The following is a 12,971-nucleotide window of genomic DNA, read 5'->3' as shown; positions in this document are numbered from 1 at the left end:
CAGGGCTGCGCTCGCTGCAGGGCTGCGCTCGCTGCAGGGCTGCGCTCACTGCAGGGCTGCTCTCGCTGCAGGGCTGCTCTCGCTGCAGGGCTGCTCTCACTGCAGGGCTGCGCTCGCTGCAGGGCTGCGCTCGCTGCAGGGCTGCTCTCACTGCAGGGCTGCTCTCACTGCAGGGCTGCTCTCGCTGCAGGGCTGCTCTCGCTGCAGGGCTGCTCTCACTGCAGGGCTGCTCTCGCTGCAGGGCTGCGCTCGCTGCAGAGCTGCTCTCACTGCAGGGCTGCTCCCGCTGCAGGGCTGCGCTCGCTGCAGGGATGCACTCGCTGCAGGGCTGCTCTCGCTGCAGGGCTGCTCTCGCTGCAGGGCTGCTCTCGCTGCAGGGCTGCTCTCGCTGCAGGGCTGCGCTCGCTGCAGGGATGCACTCGCTGCAGGGATGCACTCGCTGCAGGGCTGCTCTCGCTGCAGGGATGCACTCGCTGCAGGGATGCTCTCGCTGCAGGGCTGCTCTCGCTGCAGGGCTGCGCTCGCTGCAGGGATGCACTCGCTGCAGGGCTGCTCTGGCTGCAATGCTGCTCTCACTGCAGGGCTGCTCTCGCTGCAGGGGTGCTCTCGCTGCAGGGCTGCTCTCGCTGCAGGGATGCACTCACTGCAGGGCTGCTCTCGCTGCAGGGGTGCTGCGCGGCGGTGGCTGCAGAGGGCAGTGGATGCACAGCCAAGGCACGGGCTTGCTGCATGGTCTAACCCTCGTTAGACCGGCCTGGGTGGCCAGGTGGGGCCGCAGACGGTGTCCTGTCACCCGTACTGCCACTCTCCAGTGAGGACCGCCCGCACCGTGGGCAGAGGACAGGGAGCTGGCTTACTTTTGTTTCTCTGTTGCCAAAAATAATTGATCTATATTTTTATTAAGTGATACTCTTCACGTGGGGCAGCAGCCCCCACTCGCTGCCCGCCCTGTTGACTGTCATGGGCAGCTCTACCAGCCCTGGCATCTCGGCAGCCTTGGACCTGAATGTGAAATAGCTCATGAATTCCCTGCTCAGGCCTTTCTTGGGCGCTGGACATTCAGAGATTCCATTTCTGATCCAGGGCAGTGTCTTTGACCTGACTTTTTAAAACAGACTGTTTCTCTTGACAAAGAGATGAATCTTTAGAGTATGTAAGCAGCTGAATATAGCTCCAGTTGTAATCATTTCAAGGCAGAAGACCTGTAGCATCATCTAGTCTGGCCAGCACACGCCATTAAATATTAGCTTGTTTCTCTGAATAGAGGTCAGTGACTTGCACTTACAGGACACATTTCAAGGGGCATTTTGTCTTTCTTTCAAGGTGTCATAAAACAGAAAGTCCACAGCTTTCAGTGATTAATCTTTCTTGTGTTTCTTAGGTCTTGTTAGATACATCTGATGACTAATTTTGAGGGAGTAATTTCCCAGAGTATCTGAAAAGCTTGCTCTATCATATTTTGCAAAGGTTTGCAATTCTGCCTTCATATTTTTAACAGATTAGTTATCTTTGTGGCTTCAACATTGGGAATGTTATTTGTCAGTGAACTGCATTTATTGACAGGTATAATCTAAACTGGAAACAACAAATCCCAAACACTGGTATGTGAATTATTGAAAAAATGCACAACAAATTCACTTTGCTGAGTTTACAGAAAATAAAACTATTTTACCATAACTTCTGAGATTTCTACTTTGGAAACTGTTGCCTCTTCAGTTTAGAAACATTTACTATCTCTAACTTAGAGATATTGGCTATCTCACTTCCATCGGGAAGTACAAAGGGTATTTGCCAGGTAGTCGGCCTCTTTTGTTTGGTGTTCTCCGTGGATGCCAGAGAATAGATAGAGACACGTTAGCTCTTCCCTGTCTTTTAAAATTCCTTAAAAAGAAAAAAAGCAGGAGAGGGAGGAGGGAGGATTAGTCCAATTCAAAACAAATTTTATGGCATGAGTCATCATGCTAGAGTTGTTTAAACAGCAACTTTCTTTATAAGTCAGGATTTAGGGACTGGGCTTTTCTCAGGAAGTTACTTGGAAATAAACTGGAGCCGCCTATTTTAAACTGGATTTCAAGCTGGTATAAAAGAGATGGGATCCATTCAGGGAAAAGGAAATAGAATTATCAACAGGACTTTGTTTTAAATCAGAGCTAAATGGCACAATGCTATAATGAAACCACTGCAAGCAATGTCTGGTTCCTAATGTAGCTAGTTAACCTGTCATTTCTAATTTTTAGTGGGGACTCAGAATTGTATCACCTTAACCTTTTAGTTCTAAGATTAGAGTAGCTAAGGAAAAGTATGTGATCTTTTAAAATACTTTGCGTTGCAATTTGACAAGCATTAAATTTTGGGGTTAATGGACAAGATTTTCAGCAGATTCCTGTACTTACAGGAAATGTTGAGCGTAATGAGATGTGCAGAATAGGAAACAATGTGCTATAGTAATTCTGTTTGACACTGTGGTGAATAGCCTTTGCAACTTGGAGTGAGGTAACCTTTGCATATGTCTGTTGTATCCTTCTCATTTGTCATTGGATTTCTTGGATGTTTGATAAAACTGCTTCTCTTCTGTCATATTTTAAACACAATTATGAGCATAATTCAAGTCTTGGAGTTTGTCAGCTATAAAGGACCCAGCTAAATCCTTTATTCTTTGCAAAGATTAGAACTATGTAACACCTATAAAGTATAAACATATGAAATTCTCACTGATTTTACCACAAATTCAGTTTGTGCATTTTAGAGGTGAATTTATGTCAGAGTTCCATATGCTCATCCTAGCAATATCACTGTGGGTTTTTTTCTCTTATTAAAGAGGAAGAGGAAGGTGAAACAGCCATCTTTATCATGATGTGCTTCAACCAACATTGCCTTAATAAGCCTTTGTCAAGAGACATCCAAGGCTCACCAGTTTGAAGTCCAGGTTGTACAGAGAGCTTCAGTTTTGACCACAGTTGTGCAGTTTACAGTCCTCTACTTGTTTTCACCCATATCTGCTGGTAGTCAGTAACTTGAGTCCTACTGAAAATATTTTGTGGACATCTCTGATGTCTTTTTTTATTATGAGGTAGCTTTTAAAAATGAAGTATTAACAAGTAACAAGTCCATTTGAAATCCCAGTTTATAAATGTTGGATTTATGCTAAATGGATCTGATGGAATTTTAAAAATTGGATATGAATGGACTACAAGCATTTTACAAGATTTTTTTTTTTTGAAGCTATGGGACCAAAGAAAGATTTTATGTCATTTGAGGAGGGTATTTAATAATAAAACTGAATGTACTTTGCAAGGATAAATTGTGACAGACAGCCTTATTCATATTGGTCATGTTGGAAAACCCTGAGCAGCTTGGACTAATCAAAACCATATTTCATACAGGTCCAGTGCCCTGACTCTGCACACCAGCATCCTACAGCACATACACTGCTATAACAGAATGAAGGACTAAATATCCAGCAAACCCTCAGCATTTTGATGCCTTGTTGTGGCCTTTAACCACTTCGTGACAGTGCATGTGTATTTTAATACATAGTGTTTGGAATCTGACACTATTTCTTCTGTCTCTCTGAAGGAATTCCTAACTCTTTTTTACTGCTTCCTACTGGGAAAGATGCTGCCTTGTGTTGCCAAGGGGAATGGCAGTAAACACAGAGTGCAATGTTGAGAAAAAGCAAAGGCTTCCATTTAGTTTACTGTTCTTGAGGGTCCATTGGGACCAACTAATGGATCTTTTTTGTGCTCCTCAGTTAATGAACAAATCATATCAATTGACACAGTTTTATAGTCCTGAATATTTTTTCCTATGTGTCTGGAATAGGAATCTTGTGATGGGAAAACTAAATGCAGTAGAAAAAAGCCAGCACAGATCTAGCAAAAAATGGGGTCACTCACTAGCAGATGGTGAGATAGGTGGGAAGCATGTTTCACTACAGCCACATGGGTGGGGATGTTATTTGGGAGATGAGGAGGAGTAGGATTGACAAGGGAGGTTAGAGCAATAGTTCTTTAAACAGGGAGGAGGAGACTCCAGACAACTTGTCTCCAGTCCCAGCAGACTAGCCTGAAGGCCAAATTCACTCGTCCTTAGGTGACTAGTTATCATAATCAAGTTCAGCAGACTGCCATGTTGAGATCTGTTGTATTTCTATACTATCATGCGGTGTGCTTGGATTCTGTCAGCACAAGAAAAAGATAGTCCTTTTCCTAAGACATCTGCAGCTCAGAGGTCTGATCCTGTCATGTCTGAGAGTCCAGCAGTGCTTCTGGAGCTGATCAGTCACAGGAGAGATCTGCAGTTACATAAACAGCAGGGTGAGGACGATGACAGACGGTTTGTCACAAAGGAAAGGAGACGGGGAAGGACATGGCACAGAGCACAGGGAAAAGGATTACCATAAAATAATGTAGTCTGTGAGCCTGACTGTACTGGGCATGAAATACCATGACATTTAAAGGAATCATCTTTATCTCAGTGGTGCTGCAGCAAGTGAGGGCTCCCAGACTGAATGGTGCTCAGTAACCTCTGGAGGCCCAGGCTGGATTTCTGGAGGATATTTTATCCACAGTTTTTTAATATTTCCTGTGGCAGGATTTTACTGACCACAGGTTTCCTACTGCATGGCTGTGTGGCTTTTCTACTGTGTGTTCAATGGGGTCAAGCATACTGATAACCTATTCATTAGGCTTATTGAACAGGGAAATCCTACTCCAGCCCATTCCTGCACTGGTGCAGACTCTGCTCTGCTGATTTGTCCTTCCCTGTGGTCATCCTAACCCTTGACAGACTCAGGCTCAGCCTGTCCAAACTGCAGATCAGTGTTGTTATGTGTGGCTGTGGGAGGCAGGCCTATCCCACAGAACACAGATTTTTCCTCCACCAGAGGAGGAGACATTCTATTGCATGGGAGCACTGATCACCATTTTCCTAGCTATCCTACATCCATCTTCTAAAACTTTTTTCCTACTGCCCAGAAAAAATGAACAGTGTTGGCTACTGCTGGGCTACCACTTCATAAAATGCACAATTTTTACAAATACTTTACCTTTGGTATTATCTAGTGTTTTACTTCCTTTAAAATTTAAGGCGGCTTTCTCTTTGACAGGGTTGACAATTTCTTTCTAGATTGCCACAGGACTCAAAAACTCACCAGTAGGCAGCATCCAGTACAAGTAAGGAACTTTGCAGGTTTCACAGCAGATTACCATTACAACACAGAAATGAGATTTTGGAGCTGGATAGATAATTCCATGACAATGCAAGCTCAGTGAGGGTCAAAAAGAGAAAGCAAATGTTAGCTGTTAGGAAAGCATTGGGAAAAAAAACCTGCACATTACCTTCATAATAGTTAAAACCCTATTATTCCTCTACATCTTAAATTCTGAAAGTCACTCTATCTTCTTTCTTCACAAAGGATACAGGATAGCCAGAAAAAGCTCTGGAAAAGACAGTGTGAATGAGGAAGGCATGGAGCAGCTAGCATGAATAAGATGGGATTCTTCAGTCTGGAAATGAGGTGGCTGGAGGTAGAGAGAGAAGGGGTTTTATGAAAAAATGGTCAGTGTGAACTGCTGGAGTCAGTGAAGGTCACTCCACATTCTTGGGTGGGCAGCAGCAAGCACCAAATGATTTTAGCAAGTTACATGTTCAGAACACGGAAGACTAAATGCTGTTTCATGTGACAAGTCCTAGTGAAAGGATGCTCTGGAAGCTAAAATTTTACATACATCCAGACAATCACAGAGTAAGTTCACAAAATAGAAACTCTGGGCTGAAAATGACTGAGGTCTTCATCATAATTTTCAAGTACCAGTATGTAATTTATTGAGCTGGTTATAGATTCCTACCTTCCTGTGGCAGGTATCCAGTTTCCATCATTGGTGAAGAGTTAAATATCAGGTGAGACAGACATCCAGTCTTTTTTTATAATTACCCTGGATTTCAGAGCATTACAATCAGTCACATAAACTATTTAAATTATTTATTTTATTTATTTAAATATAAGAAATATTGAAGTGTAATATTGTTCCAAGTTAGCTGAAATGGGCCTAATGCCTTTTTCATCTTGAAATATATAGATTTTAGTGTGAACTAGAGCAAGACTGGTATGTCCCAAAAGTGCATGGTGTTTTCAGCAATATTTTTTGCCTCCACTTTCAAGCATTAGAAGCAACATTTATTTCTGGTAGGAGAAAAATCTAGAGCAATGCCTTGGATTAACAAAGGTGTTTACTGTTAGGGAAAGCTCAGTGTTGGTGGCAGCTCCCTCAACAGCCAGTTCTGGACAGGGGAATGAATACTCTTGAAAAGCAAGGATTGTCATAAATTTTGTCTTCTTTTTGCTCAAGGTGCAAAATGTGCCTCCATCCTGCTTATCCTGCTGGCACCCCATGGAACTGGACATGTCTGGACACTGAACTACTTTTCAAAGCAAGTGGGGCTGCTGGAAGTGCTCCTTTCCCTGAGGAACAGGGACAGCACAACCAGCACTTATCTGCTCATGTTCTCTGGAGGGTTCCTGGGTGCCCCTGGCCATGAGAGTTCTGCTCGTGGTATGAAATTTTTGTGAAAGAGAATCCATGTCCCTTTGCTGAATTCCACCGTTTTCCGTTTGAACATGAAATCTCTTTGCATTTCTCCCGGGTTGCTTTCTGGCATTTTTATTTCAACGATGTAAGAGCTGCCTGTTACTGCCAAGCCCATAATTAAAGCAGTGTTGACTGGTAAGTAATGGGCTGCAAAAGGTGTATACCAGAAGATAATTAAAGACACATTCCAGATAAGCACGGCATGGGCATCCTTTTTATGAGGTGTTAATGTCCGAAGACCAACTAGTGAAATTGATCTTGACTCCTCCGGGCTGAAAGTTCTGCTCAAACATCAATAGCTTTGTACTGCCCTGGAAAATGTTTGATGTAGGGATTTCTGAAGGGTGTTTGTCCCAGGACTCCCCAGGCAGGCGCCTGGTGGCAGGGCCGTGCTGCACTGGGTGATTCAGCACACCATTCACGCTGGCACGACTTTGCCTGGCAGCTCTGACATGAGGGCTGCTCAGGAGGGAGAGAACAGAGCTGCGTCCCGTGGCCTGCATAGCATTGGTGCAAACCTTTTTTTCGAGAGCCATTTTAAAGAGCACTGAGGCTAGTCCTTGTCTAATAATGATGTTGTTGCTCCTAAATATACTTTACTTACGTATCCTTCATTTCTGTTCTATTCTCAGCATATCCCACCCGTGATTTGGATTCCTCTGTAGATGCACTTGTACCACAAAGGGCATAAAGGAACCCTGGCAGAATGGGTTTCCACATTTGGACCCTACTAGCAAAAAATCTGTAGCAAAATTCCGTGGATTTTTGTGGAAGTCTGAAGACAATCTATGAAGCAAAGAGATGCTGTTTTTTTTTAAGCATGCTGCTTTGGGTTTTCCTGCTTCTTTTCCCACACTTCTCCCATTTCTCTATTTGTGAAATGAATCAAAAGTAGGGGTCAGAATACTATTTTTCCTCGGCAGCTGTGGCAGAAATTAGCTCTTATGCTAGGCCAAGTCCATATGCCTTAGCAGAACAGGAGGAAAAGGAGGGGGAGGCAACGATTGTCATCTTCTTTCCTGGAATCTGACTTAAAAACAAAACTCGCAATCTCTGTCGATTAGCATTGCAAAGAAAATCTCTGGAAATGAAGGGTGTAAAGAGGCTGCCTGGCAGAGTTCCTCAAACAATAACTCCGGGAAGTGTGAACTGCTCTCTCTATGCTAGGGGATGTTAACAAAAGCTGTTCTATTTGAGCCGAGCTCGTACTGATGGACAGGCACTGTTAGCAAGCACTGCAAGTCTGTGCAAGCCTCTGCTGGCTCCTTCTTATCTCTTCTGCACTGGCTCTGTCTACAAGGTGTGCATGTGGGTGTTGGAGGAGGTGGTTTCCCTGTTCTTTTGAGCTCAATATTGCAGGCTGCCTACAGGGGCAGCTTTGTGTTGTACTTCGTGCCATGAGATGATCTTTTCTGCCATAAAAACTGGAAATCCAGAAAGAAAATTTTGAGCATTTGTTCCAGCATTCCCTCTGTCCAGACTGAATGAGTAATCTCTCTTGGTACCCTGCAAACTTCCTTGGTATCCTTGATCCAGTGTAGTATCTATCCCATGGACCGTTGTTGGAATCGCAGAGATAGAAATGTCATGTGCAATTCCACAGTTTATTGAGCCACTTCAAATTGAGGCTCCCTGATTATCTCTTTGCCTTTGCCTCTGTACATGCCTGTCCCATGCTGATGCTTGTATTAAGTTCACCAAAAAAAAAAAAAAAAAAAAGTGATCAGCTTTTTTTGAAGGAGCAGCTGGCTAGCCCAGAGTGCACTGGAGATGGTTTGTGCTCGACTGGGTGCAAAGCCCTGTGAGGACTTCATGGCAGCTAGAGGTGAATCTGCATGCCTAGAACAAGAATTCATAGCTGAAGCTGAATTTGCTGTAGTGAACACTGTCAATAAAACTACACCCCCAAGATTTATAAGTCTGCTTATTGTATCTGAGCACTCAGATACACATGCCCTTCTGCTTGAAGATGTCATTTAGGCATAGTGGTTTCTGAGCCTTATGGACCAAGCTGCTAAAGGAATCTGGTCTCTGGAGTACCAGACTCACAGGAGCTGACTGCCATCCCTGTGTGCAAGGACATTCATTTTTGTTGTGAAGCACTGTGATGGTGTGTGTAATGGTAAAACCCTTGTGCAGCTCAACCCAGAAGTGGCAGCATGGATGATGGGTGCACTGGTCCCTACAGAATGCAAACAGTGTGTGCCAGCTCACACTCACTTTGTCCCTGTACCCTTCAGATTCACAGCAAGCTGGAGCAGGTCCCAAGTTTGAAAAATGAACGGGGACAAGTTGAGATGAAAAACAAATGATGTAATGATGCTGCTATTCTTGAACACCTTCAGTGACAGCCATTAGTGGCCTCATTTGACAAATTATTACACTGACTAATTGATTTGCTTCTCGTCTAACATCTAATCCTTTTCAGTTGCAACTGTTGCTCCTTGTAAGTCCCTTATGTCACTCTTGGCTCTCTTAAATTATATTTCTGGCCACTCTTTTGAATTAATATGCTGTTCATGATTTCACCTTGGGCTGATAGCACAGACCTTGCTTGTTCTGTACCTGACTTGGATGAGCAGAGCTGTCTGGAGGGAAAGAAAGCTGCCCCAGGAAGCGAAAACCTTTGCTGAGCTGTTCAGCGTGCACTCGGGAGGGAGACTGCTCCATCTGACCCGGGTGACCTGAGTGTGCTGGGGGAGGCTTTGTCCTTGGCTGTGAACATAGGGTGTTGGTTGATGCAATGTCTAGTAAAGCCACCGGCATTTTATTTCCTGCAGTAAAGCTGATGAGAAATGTCCCATGGATAAGAATAGGAGCAGGGTAACCAAATGGGGAAGACAAGGACTTGTCGCCTGGGTGCAGGAAGCGCCGGGATGGCTTGGCTGTAGGAGAAGGGTGCTATGGAGGCCTCCTTGCACTGGGGGAGCACCGGGTTTCCAGCTGAGCTCCAGGCCTGCAGTGCAGAGAAGGGGAGCACCCTCAGAGGGATGAACCAAAGGCAGAAGATTTCTTCATTAAATTATTTGCTCTCCATTTGAATTAAAGAAAGGTGGATGGGTTGGTGGCAGCAGCGGGGACTTCGCTGGGAGACACTTTGGCTCCTTTGGATGGGGCGAGCCCTCATTATGTGTATTTTGGTGATGGGATGACAATGGAGGTGTTGGAGACGGCTCTGAGTCACCCTCAGAGCCGCAGAGGGGCCGGGCCGATGGGTGGGGGTCGCTAAAGGCCGGGGTGGAGGGCTCTTAAGGCACGGAGCTGCCCGCGCCGTTACACCGCCCGCAGACCTCGGCCCGCATGGAGCTCGGCAGCCTGCCCCCGGCCAGCCTCCCCTCCGCCAGCCTGGCCCCCGCCAGCGCCAGCCTGGCCCCCAGCCCCGGAGCCACCGGTGAGCCGCGCCGGACGGGCATTGGTGGTGGCGGCATTGGTGGTGGCGGTGGTGGCGGTGGTGGTGGTGGCGGTGTCGGTGTTGGCTGTATTGGTGGTGGCGGCGGTGTCGGTGGTGGCTGTATTGGTGGTGGCGGCGGTGTCGATGGTGGCTGTATTGGTGGTGGCAGTGTTGTTGGTGGTGTTGGCTGTATTGGTGGTGGCGGCGTTGGGGCCGGAGGACGCTGCCCGGCCCCGCTGACCGCCGCTCCCGTTCTCTCCCCGCAGGCGAGCCCCGGGCGCGGCCCGGCGGCCCCAGCTCGGGGCGGGAGGGCGGCCGGCGCAAGCGAACCACCTTCAGCAAGGCGCAGCTGGAGCTGCTGGTCCGCGCCTTCGAGAAGGAGCCGTACCCCGGCATCGCTCTGCGGGAGCAGCTCTCCAGCCTCACCGACATCCCCGAGTCCCGCATCCAGGTGAGAGGGGCGCTCCGGGCAGGGAGGACGGGCGGGTGGCGGAGCGGCTTCCCCGGCGGCCCGGGTGCTCAGTGTCTGCCGGTCCCGCAGGTGTGGTTCCAGAACCGGAGAGCCCGGCAGCTCAACCACAAGAAGAGCGAGGCCGCCGCCTACGCCAGGCCGGGCAAGCCGAAGCCGCCCCGGTGCGCCGGGCAGGAGCGGCCCCGGGCGCAGCAGGGCCCGGGCACGGAGCGGAGCCGCCTCTGCCCGCAGCCGGGCCTGCCTGGAGGGAGCCAGAGCTTCGGAGGGCAGTCGCCGTTCTACTCGGGGCAGCTGTACTCAAGGCTCGACATGCATTTCAGGAGCTTGGATAACAGTTTTGGAGCGCTGGGTCAGACCCCGGCTGACTTCGGCTTGGACTGTTCGGGAAGAGGGGTCCCGCTAGGCGCGGGGAGCGTGGGGAGCGCCGCCCCGTTCTCGCTCCCTGTGCAGCAGGCACAGGAGTATCCGCACCTGAAGAAATCCTTCCCTGAAGGCTACTACTCAGATGCAGATGTTTTCCAGCCTTGTACAGACCACCAATACCCAGTACCTAAAGAGAACATGTACAGAAAGCCTGTCTTAAACTACTTCAGTGCTAACCAGGGCCTGGGTGTTGAGAACTGTTTGTATGCCAAGTCAAGCACTTCTCCCTTTGAGAATGGCTCCACTTTCAGTTTTGATGGGGGGGAACCCAAGCTCGAGCCCGAGCAGATGAGGCACAGTTCACCTCTGGCTGCAGCTAGCAATGCTAGCCCTCCTTTGGTAGTTCCAAAGCATGAAGGGGGGTATCAAAGGGCACTTGGCACTCGAGCCCCACTGTATGAGCAGCAGCTGCTGGAGACAGTAAATGACTATGACTCTCATTGGCTGGGCATGAGAAATGAAATTTTGGGAATTGGGTTAGATTGGCTGCTTGAGAATGAGCAAAATGCAGAGCAAGGTCAGACAAGAAGTTACTTTTCTGCTTTTGGTGGCCAGAATTCAGTCTGTCATTTGGGTCAGACATGAAACTGGCAGTGGGTCCACTTGCCTGATGGAAAATGAATGTGATTTTTTTTCTCAGTTGCCAGTGTTGTCTGAAGTGGCCCGAGGTTTTGCAGGCCTAGGTGTGCAGAGTGCTTGCTCTGAGTTTTGTACCCTGTATGGGAGGTACAGAAAGCTCAGCCATGTTAGCAAGGGCTGCCTGAGGTGCCTCCCCAGCCCAGGCCATCTGCCACCAGCCCTGCAGTGCTCCTGCACGTGTTTGTTATGGGCAGCCTGACACTAACCTGCCTGCACAGACTGACCTTCACAGCTGTGTCAGCACTGAAGAGCTCTCTGTGCTCAGGCTCTGCTGGATTTGTTCTGCCAGGAGGTTTAGCACTATAGTGGTGTTTCTGTGGCCTTGCTGAGTTTTGTTTCTTTTCTGGTCATAATTCACTTATTTTAACTTAAGGAATCTTAGATAACAGACTTATTTATAGCTTTTAGTTGAGAAAGCATTGACACAAGAGGGGTACAAGCATGTGAAAAGTAGCCTTGGTGGTGGCAGGGGACATCTCACTGGGTGTGTTTGCATTTTAGGTGTGTTCCTCAGAAAGAACACTAATGGTCTTTTCCTGGGTACTTAATTTATAGTGTTTTCATTTAAAAATGACCACAGTCTTTCAAAAGGCAATATTTTTGTGATTTTCTTTTGTGTAATTTGTTTGCAAATTGTTGGATTTTGTTTTGTTTTTTTTTTTTTTTTTTTTTTTATTGTGATTGTCTAGTTGCCAAATTAAGGGTTTTTTACCTTCATGAATTTGTAGAATTGCACTCAGAGGAGAGAAGAATGTGTTTCATCTTTGCATTTGTACATGGAGCCTATTTTTAGAATTCTCAAGATCCATGGTTGTCCAGAAGACCACAGTATTCATGGAAAGGTTCTTCACGTGTACTCTGGAGAACTGCCATGGGTGTGTGTTAAAGCAGTATTAGGCCTAGGATGCTGAAAACTCTACATGCAGATCTATTTTTGGGTTTAAAATGTGGCTCTGGAATATTTTAAAGTATGCTTAGAATGTAATACATTTGTTATTAACTCAATTATTTTGTTTATTGAACAAGAGTAACAATAAAACTTAATCACAGACCATTATTTTATTAATAAAATTGATGTCCCTGAACAAACTTGTCTCTGGAGGTGTATACACAGAAGTCTGGAAAATCAGTCCACACTTTTGTCAGTAATTTTTATCTGGCTATAACTTTTCTGCCTTGACCTAAAGGATTGGAACAAGCTCATGTATTACAGAACAGCTGTATGGCTTCAGACAATAGCTGCAAGGCACTTTGAACACAAGTTGTATTTGAGAATGAAGGACAAAGAGATGATTGTATTCATGATTGTATCTATGACTCTTTTAGTAAATTTTTGAAAAAAAAAAAAAGTATTAAGACTTATTTATTTACATATACCCTCTCCCTTATAATACCTTCTTGATGAGAATGCTTATTCAACACGTAGGAGGTACTTCCACAGCAATGGTATAGTAGC

Source organism: Melospiza georgiana, chromosome 8, assembly GCF_028018845.1.
Source record: "Melospiza georgiana isolate bMelGeo1 chromosome 8, bMelGeo1.pri, whole genome shotgun sequence".
NCBI classification, from domain to species: Eukaryota; Metazoa; Chordata; class Aves; order Passeriformes; family Passerellidae; genus Melospiza; species Melospiza georgiana.
This window is presented reverse-complemented; position numbering follows the sequence as displayed.